The sequence below is a fragment of the Pristis pectinata genome, chromosome 3, assembly GCF_009764475.1.
Source record: "Pristis pectinata isolate sPriPec2 chromosome 3, sPriPec2.1.pri, whole genome shotgun sequence".
Taxonomy (NCBI): Eukaryota; Metazoa; Chordata; class Chondrichthyes; order Rhinopristiformes; family Pristidae; genus Pristis; species Pristis pectinata.
The window spans coordinates 118,686,885-118,705,703 of NC_067407.1; positions in this window are offsets into that span (position 1 = coordinate 118,686,885).

The window sequence follows — 18,819 nt, forward strand, 5'->3', positions numbered from 1 at the left end:
TGGTGGATAGGACTTCAGTTAAACTTTACCATCCTATTTACCATATTTTGTACAAGGACATGGCAGGGGACCTCAGAGATGCTGTCATCATAACTGTCTTCAATAAAAAAGACAATTCTGAATGCAATAACTACAGAGGGGTCTCCCTGGTGCTGTGGAAAAACTCAATACCAGGATTCTCCTCAATCATCTCTACCCATTGGCTGAAAAGTTGTTCCCTAAATTGCAGTGTGGATTCCAGCCTTCTAGAGGCCCAAAGGAAAGGATTTTCACCGCCAGTCCATTCCAAGAGAAATGCAGAGATCACAATCAACCATTATATATGGCTTTTTTTAAATCTCACATTAGCCCTTGGCTCCATCATTTGAGAGGGACAATGGAGCACCCTTCTCAAACTCGGCTGCCTGCAGAAATTCTTCTCCATTTTACATTAGTTGCATGATGGCATGCAAATAGTGATCTTAACTACAATAGACCCAGTCTCAGTCCAGACTGTGGTCATGCAGGCTGAGTTAATACCCCAACATATTTCTTGATTTTTCTTTCTGAAAGTTGGTCCTCACCACCAACAAGTTTCCTGCTGGAAGGGAGATAATTTACAGCACAAATAGACAACTGTGCAAACTATGTCGCCTCCATTCAACCCCAGCTTTAGCCATTAAGCTGTAGTATGCAAAAGAAGGCTGTGTATGCGCACATTTGGAGGCTCAGCTCTAAGTCATCACCAATTTGTTCAATGACCTATGAAGGCAAATGTGCCAAATGTCTTCTGCACCGCCCAATCTATCTGCATTGCCACTTTCATGGAACTATGGACTTGAACCCTAAAGTCTTGCTGTTCATCAACATTCTTTAGTGCCCTACCAGTTACTATATAAGTCCTACTCCTATTTGACTTCCCAAAAGGCATCACCTCACACTTGTCAGGATTAAGTTCCACCTGCCAATGCTCCACCAAATTTTCCATCCATAGCCTTAGACAACCTTCTTTGCTATCCACAATACCACCAACTTTCATGGTATCTGCACACTTACTCATCATATCTCTTACATTCACATCCAAAACATTGAGCTATATCCCAAACAACAAGGGTGCCAGCATCAATCCCTGTGGTACACTACTAGTCACAGACTTCCAATCAGTAAAACATTCTTACACCACTACCCTCTGCCTCCTACCACCAAGCCAAGCTTGGATCCAATTAGCCAGCTTGCTTTGGATCCCATATGCTTCTGGACCAGCCTACCATACGGGACCTAGTCAATGCCTTGCTAAAGTCCATATTGACAGTGTCTACAGCTCTGCCTTCATCAGTTGTCTCAGTTGTTGTCTCAATCAAATCAGTGAGGCAGGATTTCCCCTGCACAAAGCCACGCAGACTATCCCCGAACAGCCCCTGCTTTTCCAAATGTACATCAGTCCTATCCCTTAGGATTTTCTCCAATAATTTCCCTACCACTGACATGAGGCTCACCAGCCTGCAGCTACCTTGCTTACCCCACTGCTCTTCTTAGATAAAGGAACAACATTAGCTGTCCTCCATTCTTCTGGCATTTCACCTGCCATCTTGTCAACTGATGGCATAACTACCAACAGTGGAATGATTATAATCAGGAATGAAGGTGAACATGCTGGAAATACTCACCAGGTTAATCTGCATCTGTGGAGAGTGGAACAAAAATAACACTTCAGGCTGAGGAATTTTCATCAGAACTACTTCATCAGAATTCTGATGATGTCAACAACCTGAACAGTAACTCCATTTCTCTCTCTACAGATGTTGCTTAAACTGTTGAGCATTTCCAGTATTTTCTGTTTTAATTCAGATCCCCAGCATTTGCAGTATTTTGCTTTTGGTTGTTGTTAGAGATGGTTTAGGGATCAGAAGCGCACAGATATTGGAGAGTTGTGCCTGGAGAAAAATACAGAGATGGGATGGGACCAGACCAAAGTGGGAAATGAAAACAAGATTAAGAATTTTAAGATCAAGGCTTTCCTTTACCATGAGCCAATATAGGTCAGCCAACATCAGAGTGTTATGTGAATGGGACCCTGGGCAATCTAGGGCATAGGATAACTTGAAGACATATAAAGTGGGCCACCAGCCAGGACTGAGTTGGAATTGTCAGGTCTAGAAATAACAAGAGTGTGGATGGGTTTCAGGAGCAGGTGAGAGGGAACAATGTGAATTTGACAGAGAATAAGGCATCATCGGCATGAGGTTAATGAGAAGGAGAGAGACTGGGGAGAAACTAGACTGTGAACACTAGGTATAAACAAGTGTATGAATGTCATTTGCCATTTGAGTACAACAAAATCAAACCTTCAGAAATGAGCACAATCAAAAGTTGATACTCTGGCATACATTTAGTGCTGACCACCAGAGATGAATTTCTCATCCATTGAGAGAGCATGACGATAGCAGGAGGGTGAAAAAGCATTGTCGCATTTTCAAAACAGATAATGAAACATACATCATCCGCAGATTTGTGTCATGGGATTCAGGATTCCTAACTAAAAATGTTATTGTTGATGAGAGTACAGCTTAAGCTGGGTATTTGAATAGTTATCCAGTCACTATGTGGTGCAAAGTAAATGGGGCAGCCTGCTAAGTGAAAAAGCAGGTAGGCAAAAAAGCTGATCATTAGATGATAAGATATCTTTATTAGTCACATGTACATCAAAACTGGAGAGGCTGGACAAACTTGGGCTCTTATCTCTGGAGCGGCGAAAGCTAAGGGGTGATATATTGATAGTGTATAAAATTATGAGGGGCACAGATAGGGTGGACAAGCAATATCTTTTTCCCATTATTGAGCGTCCAATACCAGAGGGCATGCATTTAAGGTGAGGGGGAGTAGGTTCAGAACAGACGTGAGGGGTACGCTTTTTACTGAGTGGTGGATGCCTGGAATGCGTTGCCTGATAGGGTAGTGGAGGCAAACTCATTGGGGGTTTTTAAGAGGGGCTCGGATGGGCACATGAATAAGAGGAAAATAAAGGTATATGGGCATTCTGTCGGTAGGAGGGAATAGCAATGTCGGCGCAACATTGTGGGCTGAAGGGCCTGTTCTATGTTGTACTGTTCTATGTTCTATTTTCTATATTCTATGTTCTATGAAACACACAGTGAAACACACCTTTTTGTGTAGCATGTTCTGGGGGCAGCCCGCAAGTGTCGCCACGCTTCCGGCGCCAACATAGCATGCCCACAACTTTCTAACCCATACGCCTTTGGAATGTGGGAGGAAACTGGAGCACGCGGAGGAAACCCACGCAGGTTCAGGGAAAACATACAAACTCCTTACAGACAGTGGCCAGAATTGAACCCAGGTCACTGGCGCTGTAATAGCATTACGCTAACCACTACACTACCGTGCCTACCTCTATTCACGTGTTAAGGACGGTCTTGAGCGCGTAGGAGATCAGAAGCTAGACATTCATTTAGACAACTCCAAAGAAAGAGTGCTGTGAGTTGAAACATCAGGTTAACCCTAAGTAAACAATTTGGCACACATTTCTGGGTGACTTATTTACTCACAGAACAGCCAACTTCTACTAACGCAACTCTCCTAACGCCACAATTTTTCAAGGGCCAGTACTCAAACTACATTCTTCGTCCATACTGAGATCAGCAACTTCCACAACTTCAAATACAACCTCTCACACCTGTCCATAGAGATTATGATTACTTGCAGCTCCCTGGCTTCAATGTCATTCAAGCTGCCGCTCACCTCTGTCACATCTCAGTTCGTAGCTCATGACTGCATTTGGGTTTGAAAATCCATTATCGAAGAGAAAAGGTTTCATTTACTTTTCCTTCAAGCCACAGGAACAGAATGGGCGTTTCCCCAAAGTTCAGGCATTCATAAACTGCACTTGTGTCCTCCTGACAACTTCCCCTCAGGAGCCCCAGGCTATGATGCTGGAGGGTCTCTGTGGCTCCCTTGCACAAAGGATACACTTCCGATGGCCACTGTTCTTCAACAGCCTGTCCAGGCTCCTCCTATCATCTGGTTGCACCTCCATCTTCTTCCCATCACTGCAGTGTCCATTCATTTTTGGCAATACTTCCCCATAGTTAGGAAACCATTGCAAGAAGTGCCATATAGCCCTTTTATAACTGATAAAAACATTGCACCTGCTGTTGAATTGTAACAGCTGCAGGAATGTGCAACACATCGACAGGAATGTGGTCAGTTTTATTATGGTGTCATAAGGCAAACCTGACCACTGCTCTCTAAACCACACAATTGAAATTCTCACTCTTTATGTGGCTTTCACTGACAGCATTAGGGTGACTCACAATGCTTTAATGACAAGAAAAAAGTGTGAAGCTATTTCAAAACTGAGATGCTTTACATCTTTTCACGGATGAACTGTTCAGCAAAACAGCTGCTCAGCCTCCCTGGACTCTGGTCTGGATTCGAACACAAAATGGTAAAATATGGATACAGTATCAATTTGGCTATTTTGGTTAGAATGATGTAAAAAGGGGCTGAAGATGCTGAGGGTAATTGCAACTAATCCTTAATGTGTTCTCACACCTGTGGTATAGTTGATCTGAGATCAGGGTCCCCAGCCTCAGGTAAGAACAGGCATCCACTACAGTCAAAGATCTCTTCCTCGTAATATTACCAGCAGTGCTACACCATCTCCTCTCATAAATTGGGCATAGGGCCAAACCTGTCAGCCATAATATGGGGCAAATCAATGGGGTGGCTCAATAGTTTAATTGTACTTCCAGTGGTATACTGGTGTCCCTGTCCTGGCCTTGCCTTTCTTTACCAAGTTTCAGCGTCAGCTTAAATTGAAGATTACTGCCCAGCAACAACTTTTCATTCTCTTGAGCCATTAGTATCCTTGCAATTCCAGTCTAATTTCTGTGGCTGTTCAATAGCCGCGTCACTCTTATTGGTATTTCTTGAGAAACAGAAGGTCTGTGAAAGTGAGCCTTAGTGGTTAATCAGTCCTGTGCCTCATGGTGAACCCTAAAGGGCTTTACTCCTTCTATTCCACACCCTGCCCACCCCAAGACAGATGTATCTGTTCTCATTCAACTCTTTAGAATTTGAATACATCTTGTCATGTGAAACTGACATCTACATTGGGATCCTAGGCAATAGTTGAAAAGAGTTTTCTTATCAATTCGTGGAAAATCTCCACAACCTCACACAGGGGAATGGCTGTATAAGTAGTGGAAGGAGCACACCACGCCTCAGACACCTGCTGCCCTTTCTGTGGGAGAGTCTATGGTTCTCATTTTGGCCTCATTAGTTACCTCAAAACCCACAAGACCAGTGTGGAAGCAAATTAAGTTCAATTCTAAAGGACTGCCTAAGGAGAGGAAGAGGACTCATCAATTATTCCTTTATTCGCCATTAAAGAACAAACGTCTTAAAAATTGGGAAGCTTATTTCAAAACTTGCCCAAAAATATTCTTGAAAGCTCATTAAAAAGAAATAATTATTTCCAAAATAGCATCACAATATTAATGACTGAGGCCTCTGGAGCAGTCAGATCATTGGGATTTACAGTATAAACACTGAGACTGACCCCTCCTATGGTTTATGCCCTAAAGACTGAAGTATGTGTGCAAATTGCACACTTCTTCTCTTGAAAATACAGTGAAATGGAAAGTTACATTCTAATTGGTGTAGGACTTCCATGAAGAAAGATATTTGGAAAGGAGTAATTGGATTTTTGAAATATCATTAATTAATGAGGCATTTAGCGATCTTGTGATTGAATCATTGGTATAATTGATGGTCAAACAATGTATACAATAGTTAGGGAAGGAATAATAAATAGAAGGTTCAAACAAATATTAACCATATTTGAGTTTTAACCACACACACACACACATGAAAACCTTAGTTTTCCAATATTATGGTTTTGCCAAATATCATGCTTTTACATTTTTAAGGTAAACCACTGCCAAGAAAAAGCTTTTTTCATCCCTAAGTACTTCAAAATCAACATTGTTTCTTTGGTGTGTTCATTATGATTTTGTGGGCAAACCCAGCAGCCAATTTGCCCACAGCAAGAACTCACAAAAAGTAAGATAAATGCCTAATAAATGCAGGAAAACAAGCTTCCTTTCCTTCAAGTAATACCAAAAGGTATTTTACATGCATGTAAATAGAAAAACGTAGCTTAACTTAGCATTTCATATAAAAGACAGCTTTCTCTTCCTCCAGAGCCCATACATTATTCTACTTAGGTCCCTGTCTAGATTATGTCCTAAAGTCCCTTGAATAAGCTTGAACCTATAACCTTCTGATTTGGAAGCAAGAGCACCACAGCTGACATTTAAATCGGAGGGTAAGAACAGCATATTTTATTCACTGTAGCTTCATGGTAGTATCACTGTGCAAAACCAGTGTCTGCTGCAATGAATGTGCCAAAATCCAATCCCACCACAGTAATTTCAGTGTCCGAAGCCACCTGAAAATAAAAGTTTGGAGAATCTCTCCGGTAACTTTAAAAGACCATCTGCTATAGGATGGTCTTTTCCCTATAGGAAAAGAAACCTGATATGCTTTCCTGGTTGGCTTGAAGGTGACCCAAACGTCTGCCAACATGGTTGACCCTTAATCATCTTCTTGTAAGTAACTCAGTTAGAAAAGAAAATACCATCAATAACTGCTGATTTTATCAATTATTCCCACATACAGAAATTAACTGCTGATTTAATACTCCAGTTATGCATTTCCTGATAAGATCATGTATGTGTTTTTTTTTTCTAGTCAGCCCAATTGGCTGCTGGAAATCCTCTGGTGAGAATATTACTCCTATTCTGAAGAGTTCCCTTAATAATGGTTTAGCTTTTAGTGTACTTTTCACATTTAGATTAATTGTGAAATATTTTAACATTCTGCTTTCAATAATTTATTCCAATATCAGCATCAATATTTTTTACATTTTTATGCATGAGAATAATTTTATGACAAAGCAATCAACATATATGTCTTTGTAACTGAAATTACTAGTCAAGAATATATCACAGTAAAATTAAAATATGGAGTTTATTTTAGAGAGACCAAAGTTAAATTCAGAGAAGTAACAACATAAAAACAGTTCACTTACCAAATTGTGTACACAGGCCATTTTAACAAATAGTTCTAATCATGTTTACTTGTTATGTTTCCATATTCTTTCACTTTGATTTCTTTCCTGTGAAGGGACTTGGGACATTTTACAACATAAAAGGTAGTGCAAAAAGCAGGCTATTGTTATCCATTTACTAATCCAATTTATCTGATATAATATAATTTTTGCTCCAAATATGCTTACTGCCTCAATCACCAAATTGGGAAGTGAATTCTACTACCTAATAAATTAGTGTTAAGATGTTGATTGTGCAATCTGTTGTAGGTGATCTTGTATTTATTCTCATTCAATCTTGATCACTTGATCTGCATTATTTGGCTCCGTTATCCCCATTGTTTAGCAGCACTTCAGCAATTCAAGTTATCTACTGGGGTCTTAATGCTGGCTACATGTGACACTCAGCAAGTCTCTTTGATTTAAAGTCATAAGTGTATCAGCTTGAGCTTCCACTGCAGCAGACAGTCCTTGAATGTTTTCCGTTTGTGCAAAGATATCAATGGTTTTTACCTACATGAAGCTTGAGTTTACAAGTGTGAACTGAGCCATCCATCACCTCTGTACTGGTAATGGTAATGGTGGGCTCCAAGATCTGGTCATCTTGGTGTCAGTTTCCATTCATCTGTCATATTGCATACCTGCCAATGCAATATTACAATGTACCAACCCTCTAGCTTTTTTGCTTCAGGCTACCCATTGAAGTTGTCATCTGATTCTCTACATAGAAGTCATGTCTCCCCCATGAGCCAAAAGCTACACTATTCTATCCCTTTGGATGCAGTGAGTTATCAGTCTTTAGAGCATGGAAAGGATCAGATTCTAGACTGGTTGCTGTAAATATTACATAAGGTTGCTTCATCTGCAAGAAGGAATGTGGCAAACCCCTACCCCAGCTTTGCAGTTTGTCATGCTATCAAGGTATGTCTAGGGCTTTAAGAAAGCAAACTAACAAAAATAACAATTAAAAGATATTTTAAGTAACTTAAAATAATTAAGTCTTGAAAGGAAACAAAAATAATTTTAAAAGTGTGCCTGCAAACAGTGGGATTTGAGTATAACACTTGAAGCAGTGCTCTGTGTGTGAGAATTTTTTTCATGTTATCTTTCTTTATGACAAAGAAAGAAGCCATTTGGCCAATCAAGCTGACAGCTCTCAAAGCAATCCATTCCCCCAGTTACTGTGGTGGAGCATATCAGGTCTGGTACGAGTTTGATTGTTGGTGACAGAGATTGATAGAAAAGTCACTGTATGGCACCTGAGGCTGGTTGTACCACTTGAGGGATGCATGGCATTTGAAAATGCATTCACTGACCTTGACCACACATAGGATTTCACTGAACTTCAAGTGGCACTGTGTCCAAGTCCTCACAACTTGCCTGCTGGCTTTTCCCACCTCAGTCAGGTCCTCCAACTACCTTAAAAGTATTTGGCTGGAGGACTTTCTGACCTCTTGGGGAAACTAATCTCTTTCCATCTCTCCAACTTGCAGCAAGAACATCAGTACTGAGTTGGAAAGCCATGGAACTACTCCCTCTCAAATTAAGCCATTCTCAAATGTCTTCCAGGTCAGCTTCAGTTGCGGGTAGAATCACTCACACCTGCTGCAGCCACCATGTATCTTCCACGACCTGGTGCAAGCTAGCTTTAAGCAATGAAAGCTAACTTTAATTAGTGCTAGTCATTCATGTAATTGCACTCCCAATCCCTGAGGTGACAAATCGTTGAAAAGTGAGGTTAGAGCTACCTGCTGATTGAATTCACTCCAATAATTTGGTTTGTTGCCTGAATCAGAAACAACAGGCTCAGGTGAAAAATGCATCACTATCCCTGCACTCATTTCAGAGACTATCCATTTAGCCTCTGGTTTCTCCTTTTATCATTCTTATGTAATTACAGATTATTTCAGACTGTAATCTCCACTAAACAATTCTAATGCAAAAAAAATCCCATTTTCTTTGGTCTGATAATTCCTCACAGCAGACAGCAACCTAATTAATTTTCATAATATCCTTCCTATTGTGTGGAGTCCAATATTGTACACAGTATTCCAAATGAAGCTTTATTAATATTTTAGAACACAAGAAATATGAACAAGAATACTACATGTGGCCCTGGAGCCTGCACCACCATTCGAAAAGATCACAGCCGATCTGGTCCAGATTTCGACACCACTTTCTTCTCTATTCCTGAGAATCCTTGATTTCCCTGCTATCCAAATATCTATTTTAGCCCTGAATAAACTCAATGACTCAGCCTACATATTACTTTGATTTTTATATTTGGTAGCCTGGAGATTCATTGGTACTGGGGGGAGGTGCACTCCAGGGTCATTGTGTGGAATGCCAATGATGAGCATGGCTGTGTTCACAACAAAACAAAATTCCACAGTACCTGAAGCAAAAGGTGTCAGGTGTTATGGAATGGCCTTCTACACACTGTACACTGCACCACCAAGAAGTGCACAGAAGAAAGTATCAGGTAAATTTGGGTCTCAGGAGCAATCACAAAGTTAGGAAGGGCCAGGGAGAGGAGGGTGCAAAAACCAAGATGTGATCAAAGTCAGGGGTCAGATTGGGAAGTTGACATTGGGGCAGAATTAGAAGCTGATTAAGAGGATTATGGTTGGTGGGTTGTGGATATAAAACACGGTGAAGGCATCAAACAAGAGGAAGGGTTAAGCAGGACATCCAACAAATGTGTGGTGCCCATTCCAAGACTGAGATCTGCTCAGTGAACAGCATTATTACAGCATGGTTGCTCTGAGAATCCTTACTGACAGGCACAATTCACAACAGCATGGCCTAATTTTTTGGTCACGTGCGAAAAGAAGGCAGTGCACAATGTTTTGTCATTCCATGTGGAATCTGACATGGAAATGGCATCAGTGGCCTATCAAATTTCTGGAGTGACATGATTCAACCCAAATGTAGTCATAATTGCCTTCTGTTACAGAAATAACCAATTTACGTATGCATTGCATTGAAAGAAACAGTGCTATGTGTATAGATTTCGAGGTCATATATTTCATTTACTGCCTTATAAACCCATGCTGCAGCCTGGATAATCCTTTGAACTTGTATCAGGAAGTGCCTCTGGTTTTCACAGAGCTGAGCCTATTTCCATTCATGGTAAATTACTTCTGTTTCTTTTCTAAAATACATCACCTCACATTTACAGACATTGAATTCCATCCAACATATTTTAATTTTAACCCATTCTGCATCATATACAATTTTTCAACCCTTCAGTTTCTTTTGGATTACTAAAAAATTGATATAAGAAAAGTTTCCATTGACATTCAAACATATTCATGAAGTATTGTCATAAACAAAATGTTCGTAATCAAGTGGAAAATTTAAAAATCGAAACCTGACTAGAAAGCATTAGGTTAGAGTAATTTAAAAGATAGTCAGGTTAAATGAAAGACAAAACATCACTTAACAATGCAGAGTATTTGAAAATTAGATGGAAAGAGTTCAAATCATAATATTCCAATGAGAAAAATGGCTCTGGATTAAAAACTACAATTTCGCAGACGAAAAGGAAAGTTAAGTTAAATATAAAACTAAAATAAGCAGCATTTTCTGCTTTCAGTGCAGTGAAAGAAGGAACTGAAAGAGAGAGAGGCAAAGAGAGAAAGAGAGACAGAGCAAAGACCAAGGAGAAAAACAGAATAGCCTGCTTTTATATTACACCTTCCATTACCTCAAAGTGTCCCAACTGTTGTATGGCTAACAAAGTACTTCTGAAGTATATATAGGTGTCAATATCTGCAAGCAAGTCTCTACAGTGAGCAATGTGATAATAGTTGAATAATCTGTTTTTAGTTATATTGACTGAGGGATAAATACTGACCTGGACAATGGAGATAAGCCCTTTACTTTGTTTCAAGATGGTGCATGGGGTCTTTCATGTTCTTCTGAAAGAAAAGACATAGCCTTGGTTTAATACTTCACCTAAAAAATAGCACCACCAACAATGCAGCACTCCCTTGGTTCTGTCCTGAAGGTTTCTGCTCAAATCTCTGAAGTGTGACAAACCAATAATTTTCAAAACAGAAAGCTGGGCAAATACAAGCAATGCTCAAATACTACAAAAAAAAGATTGTGATCATTAATAAACTGGAAATGAAGAAATTTTACAGTAATACTTACGGCAATAAGATTGTTGTATATGAACTTACCAGTAGTAAAACGATGGTTATGGTAGGGAGGAGAAGTTCTAAGAGATTAGGGACCCAAGCTTCTAGTAAAGAATGAAGAAAAGTTGGAGAAGCGGACAGAACTATTAATAAAAGTTATTATTCAGTGGCATGGTACTAATAAAACGACTCAAATTTCAGACAGACTGATCAGATTAGGTAGCTTACATTTGAGGATTCTAATGGGAAACAAGGGAAGAAATAAACAGAGACTCTGACTATAATTTTCCAGAATTCTGTGGAAATGGATATTTTGCCAGAGGATTGGGAATTGCCTATTGTGGCTTCTCTCTTCAAGAAAGGAAGCCAAGGATAAGCCAAAAAATTATGAGCCAGTTAAACTTACTTCAATGGTAGTTAAACTACTAAAGTTTATATTACGGGATGAAATTACTAAATTCTTGATGTAATATGATTTAATCAGGGCCAGTCATCATGGATTGCTGAAGGGCAGGTCATGCTTAACTAACTTTAAAGAAGTCTTTAAAAAAATAGAAAAGATAGTTGAAGAAAATCCCAACAGATACAGTTTAAATGGATTTTCAAGAATCATTTGATTAGATACCACAGAAGATACTTATGGTACATTAAATTCTGGGGAATGTGGTACAGCTCTGATGATAGGACACCATTACAAATGAGAATAACATTTTTTTAAGAAGTGGACTGCATCCTCCTGAAAGTCTTCATGGAGGAGCTGGAAGAGGGATACTAGTATTCTTGAGAGCCAGCTGAGCGTATTACTCATGAGTCTAGGAGGGTTATGTCAATAATATTGTTTGCAAACTCCCTCACACAGAAAAATGTTGAAAAATTGTGCAAGAAATTCAGTAACTTGTTCAGAGTTCCATTGGATCAGAATACATTTTGCTTGCCCATTAAACTAATCAAACTCTTAAAATGACAATGACCCACCAATTTTTCATATTTCATCCAGTGTAGATCCTCCCCACACTCAGCATAGTTTTTGAACAACTCTTTTAACAACAGATGGATAACCGTCAGATTCCAGATGAAAAACACAATGACGCTGGAGGAACTCAGCAGGCCAGGCAGCATCCATGGAGAAAAGCAGGTGGTCAATGTTTTGGGTCAGGACCCTTCTTTAGGGGTCAGGGTTCAGATTCCAACTCCTACGCTCTGCAGGGTGTATAGTGACACAGTGGGTAGCGCTGCTGCCTCACAACTCCAGGGACGTGGTTTTCGATCCTTACTTTAGATGCTGTCTGTGTGGATTTGCATGTTTTCCCACTGACCAATATGGCTAATTTAGAGATGACAACCAATGTCTGGCAATGCATGTTGTCATTGTGAAACCACAATAAAGACACTGTTTTCAGGCATTTATATTTCCTTAGAGGTATCAACGCCAACAAGTCTCCCAGAGAAAAGTAATTATTTGCTAATAACATTGAAAATTGTCACCTGTCTTTGAAATGATTTTTATGTGAAACTGGCACAGCAGAACTATTCTCAGAGCCAAGATATTTGTTTGGATGGAAAATAGAGGATAATGAAACTAATTCAAATGTTAGGAGCCGGAAAATGAAGACAGATTTCTTCCCAAATAGAAACATACACTGACATTTAAATTTAGAAAGTTTTGACTTAAGGTCTCTTTTTCACTGTACCCATCAGGAAGATCACAAAAACTTACAGAAAGAGCACAAAAATGTAACATTGCATACATACAGTAGATATAGGAGCAACAGAAGTAAAATAATGGAGCTCAGGTTAAGAAATGGATTCAACTTTTAAAAAAACCTTTTCTTATCACAGTGTTTACTTGTATATGTTTTGTTTGCTTGAAGTTGTAGCATCTCAGAATTGTAGTTGTTTAGGAGCAAGATTAAGATTCCAATTCATATAGATCAACCTTTTGTTTTGTGTGCATATACAACATGAATTCTCCAATAGGAATTAACATTCCAAGATCCTGTTCTTACCTGTCATTAAATATGGATGATGGTTGTTCACTCTAGATATATTTCTACTTGTCGATGAAAATGAAATTTCCAAATCTGGGTAAAATTTTGAAAGACGAGTCCTAGCCCCCACTCAGAAGGACAGACTTACTCTTAGAAAACTTATTGTAGTTTTCTCAAGGGCTGGAAGTATAATTTCAACATTCATGCCAATCTGAATCAGATTGGCTAGCCATTATACACAGCATCTGTTATTTCACTGAAACCTCAGACCCATGCCATTCTGGCACCCAATCTGATAATGCCAATACACAAGGCATAATTCAACCCTTTACTAATTACTTCAAGTGATACCTCTTTTCAAAATTATTGGGTTGTTCATTACAGTTATTTTCAATTATATACTTGGAGGCAAGTGAAGAAGAACATATGGCTGGATTGGGCTTTAAAATAAATGTTTGACTAATGAATTGATTTGAGGGATACTTTTGAATTGATCATTACTAATACTTTTAGCCATATTTTGATTTGTGGATAAAGGATTATCTGGACCAATCTAGATTTATTACTGATATATTACATCTTGTGTGGTGTTATATTATTTCCACAAGCTATTGGTTCTTTAAATAAAATGGACTTTGTCATATTATGTGGCTTCTTGCTTCGTCATATTGTAAAATTATGCCTGAGTGACTCACTGCAATGTGGCCATTCTCCAACTCAAGAATACCCTCTGACCTGAAAATGCTTGATGTTTTCATGAAGTGCCATTAGACCTTTTACATCTTTCCTTTTATGCACATTTAAGAATGTTCTGATTTCAATGTTCAGCGCAAACTGCAAATGTTCCAATAAATCTGAATGAATGTGCATGTATTAGTGTTCATGAGGTTAAACTACTACATAATGTAAACCACAATGCTGTCAGCTTAAAATTTTAAAACAATTTTCAATCCAACGATATTTTTGGAACATGAAATCCACCTGATGTTGCAGTAGTGCTATCCATTTTGGCTTGGTTGAACAGTGGTGTTCCTGTTCAGTGACAGAAGTTGTGGTGGAACCTGTTAGGTCATCGTCACCTTCAGGCTCCCACTCCCTCTTCTGCAGGCTTCCTCATATGACACCTGTACTTAATATGTAACATTTTCCTCAATATTTCTCAATCTTCTTATTCCTGTTGACATTTTGCACTTTAGCAACTTGGAGCTATTGGCAGTGTTTTCCTGGTTTGGTGCCTCATCAGTGTCTGGGCTGGGTATGAGGTGAACACTGGCATTGGAATATTATTGTATGCCAAGACACTGAGATGTGCATCTGTGTGTGCTTCTTTTCCCTTTCACGTAATCAGCTTGGTTGTTTTGACTACATTCTCCACCTTTCCATTGGATTGTAAATAGTATGGTGATGAAGTTGTGTGAGTGAATTTCTACTTAGTTGCAAAGTTTGCAAATTCAACTAAATAAACTATGGGCCATCAAATGTTACAACCTCATCTGAAATTATGTATCTGGCAACCTGAACCTTCCAGCTGTCAATGACAACTGAAGATGTGGTTGAACTGAAGTGAATTATTTCCAGGAAGCTGGAAAAGATAATCAATTGTCACCATGTTTTTGACTTCAACCATGAAAAGACCCACTGTTACTTTAGCCCAAGGTCTATCCAGCACCTTATGTGAAAGCAGAGACTCCTGTTACCTTGGTTTCCATAGATATGCACACCCCATGTTGTCACGTGAAGTCTGTCACTTCTACGTTCATACCTGGCCAAAGCAGTGATTCATGAGCTCTCCCCAAAAGTTGCTCTCTCCCAAATGTAATGAGTGCATTTGGTCTAACATTTCTATCCTCATAGAACTCTTCCACCTGTGTAAAACAACCCTTCAAAGTACTGAGCTCATCCAAAACACAGAAGTATGGAAACTGTATGGAACCTCTCTGCCTGTCTTCTCATAAAAGCTGCATGCAATTCTTGTAGCACTGTGTTACTTGATGTGTCTTCCTGTAGCTTCTTCATTGCTGGTGGACATTTCAAGTTCCTAAGTAAAAATATCACCAACAATTTGTCCTGGTCCAGCCACATTGGCACGAGAGCCAAGAAAGCATATCAATGCCTGCACTTCCTCAGAAGGCTAAGGAAATTTGGCATGTCTCCAATGATTCTTACCAATTTTGATAGATACACCATAGAAAGCATCTTATCCAGATGCATCACAGCTTGGTATGGCAACTGCTCTGTCCAACACTCCAAGAAATTGCAGAGAGTTATGAACACAGCCCAGTCCATCATGAAAACCAGCCTCCCTTCCATTCACAAGATCACAAGACAAGGGAGCAGAAGCAGGCCATTCGGCCCATCGAGTCTGCTCCAAGGAAAGGGAAATAGAAATGAGAAATGGGGAATGGGGGAAGAAGAAGAAGAAAAAAAAACTATTCTAATCCCAATTGCCGGCCTTATCCCCATATCCCTTGATATCCTGACTATTTAGATATCTATCTATCTCTTCCTTGAACGCCCCCACTGACCTGGCCTCCACTGCTGTACGTGGCAAGGAGTTCCACAAATTCACCACCCTCTGGCTAAAGAAATTTTTCCTCATCTCTGTTTTGAAACTGTACCCTCTAATTCTAAGATTGTCTCCTCTGGTCCTGGACTCACCCACCAAGGGAAACAGCCTAGCCACATTTACTCTGTCCTTTCCTATCAATATTTTAAATGTCGCTATGAGGTCCCCTCTCATTCTTCTGTACTCCAGCGAGTTCAGTCCAAGAGCCGACAAACGCTCCTCATACGTAAGCCCTTTCATTCCTGGAATCATCCTCGTAAATCTCCTCTGAACCCTCTCCAACATCAACACATCCTTCCTAAGATGTGGGGCCCAAAACGGCGCACAATATTCCAAATGAGGCCTCACTAGTGCCCCGTAGAGTCTCATCAACACTTCCTTACTTTTATACACTATACCTCTCGAAATGAATGCCAACATAGCATTCGCTTTCTTTACCACCGATCTGACCTGGTGGTTAACCTTTAAGGTATCCTGCACGAGTACCCCCAAGTCCCTTTGTACTTCCGTGCTTTGGATTTTCTCTCCTCCTAGATAATAATCTGCCCGCTTATTTCTGCTTCCAAAGTGTACAACTGCACATTTCCCTACATTGAATCTCATCTGCCATTTCCTTGCCCATTCTCCTAAACTGTCTAGGTCCCTCTGCAACCTTCCTATCTCTTCAATACTCCCTACTCCTCCCCCTATCTTGGTGTCATCCACAAACTTAGCCACGAAACCATTTATTCCATCATCCAAATCGTTAATGTACAAGGTAAAAAGGAGTGGTCCCAACACCGACCCCTGCAGCACACCACTAGTAACCGGTAACCAACCAGAACGAGATCCTTTTATTTCCACTCTTTGCTTCCTGTCAACCAGCCAATGCTCCACCCATTCTGTTATCCTACCCGTAATTCCATGACCTCTCATCTTATTAATCAGTCTCTTGTGAGGCACCTTATCAAAGGCCTTTTGAAAGTCTAAATACACAACATCTACCGCCTCTCCCTTATCCACCTTACCTGTGATTTCTTCAAAAAAACTCCAATAGGTTAGTCAGGCAGGATCTTCCCTTCACAAAACCATGTTGGCTAGGACCTATCCTGCCCTGCGCCTCTAGGTATTCCGTAACCCCGTCTTTGAGGATAGATTCCAATAACTTACCTCAGGAAAGCAGCTAACATAATCAAGGACCCCTCCCGCCCCATTCATTCCCTCTTCTTTCCTCTTCTGTCAGGCAGAAAATACTAAGTTTGAGAACATGTACCATCAGAGTCAAGGACAGTTTCTATCTCACTTCATTGGACTCTTGAATGGACCTCTCATATGCTAAAAGATGAACTCTTGGTCTCCCAGTCTACCTCATCATGGTTCTTGCACTTTATTTATTCTGCGTTCTGTTTTCCTTTTTACTACCTTAATGTACTTATGCTGGATGACATGCAAACAAAAGCTTTTCATTGTATTTCAGTACGTGACAATAACAAACCAATTTTCAACTTTCAGTGACAGACTGTTGCACACATTCACTTGTTCCAATTTTGTCTACAATCTCTCTTTCTTTCAGGAAGATACAGTGTGGGCAGTGAAGAGGATACAGACAGGGTAGGTGAATGACAAGGACATGGCAGATGAAGTCTAATGTGGAACAGTGTGAGGTCATTCACCTTTGTGGGGGAAATAGTGAGGCAAAGAATTTTATAAATGGTAAGAGATTGAATGGCGTTGGTGTTTAGAGGCAAGTTCAGCAACCAATTATGAAGGCAAACAGTATGTTGACTTTCAGTGTAAGAGGATTTGAGTACAAGAGTGGACAAGAGAAGCCAGACAGTCTGGGACTGTATTCCTTGAAGTTTAGAAGAATAAGGGGTGACCTGATTCAAACATATAAGATCCTAAAGGGGCTTGACAGGGTAGATGTTCAGGTATTTTCACTATTGGGAGAGTAATGAACAAGGGGCATAATTGCAAGAAAAGGGGCCAGACAATTTAAAGCTGAGGTGCATAGAAATTTCATCTCTCAGAGGGAAGTGAATCTTTGAAATTCTCTATCCCAGAGTTTGATGGAGGCCAGATCATTAGATATATTTAAGGTGAAAATAGATAAATATTTGATAGGTTGGCAAATTGAGGGATGTGGGGAACTGGCACAGTCGAGAGTTGAGGCCATCACAGATTAGTTCTGATCATATTGAAAGGCAGGGTCGGCTTGAGGGGTCTCCTGCTCCTATTTATTGTGTTCTTGCATTCCTTTGCACGAAGAGTACAAATATCCTTGGGGAGACTGCAGCTGGAATATTGTGTACAGGTCTGGTCTCCATACCAAAGGTAAGATACATTTTCAACAGAGGGAGTGCCACAAAGGTTCACCAGATTGATTCCGGGGATAGTGAGTTTGTCACATGAGGAGAGATAAAGCAGGCTAGGCCGGTACTCCCTTGAGTTCACAAGAATGGGAGGTGACCTCATTGAAATATACAATACACAACAGTATTCTATTTACTTAGTATCCAGTCACATAGCTATTGGCTTAATCTACATGCCCGTGATGCTGCTGTAAGCAAGTTTTTCATCATACCTGTACCTCACTATACTTGTGTATATAACAATAAACTCAATTTAACTTGGAATTCAGTTTAGCAGGTGAATACAAAATCCTTATCATGATACACCCTCTGTCTCCTACAGCAATCAATGTAGCATTTTTCAACAGCAATTTTGGGTTCCAAGAAAACTGCATGTAAATCTGATATACCACGATCAAAACAATTTCTGACACCAGGTTGAATGGTGCTGTCTCCTGTTGTAGCTGTGACACTTTACTCTGCATTCTGTATTGTTTTAACTTGTGCTACGTCAATGCACTGTGTAACGAATTATCTGTATGAACGGTATGCAAGACAAGTTTTTCACTGTACCTCAAAACAAGTAACAATAATAAACCAATTCCAATTTATACAGAGGACTCCTTGTCATACTCAGCACTTCCTTGTGAGTCATGTAGTATGATTATTTCTGGCCACTCAC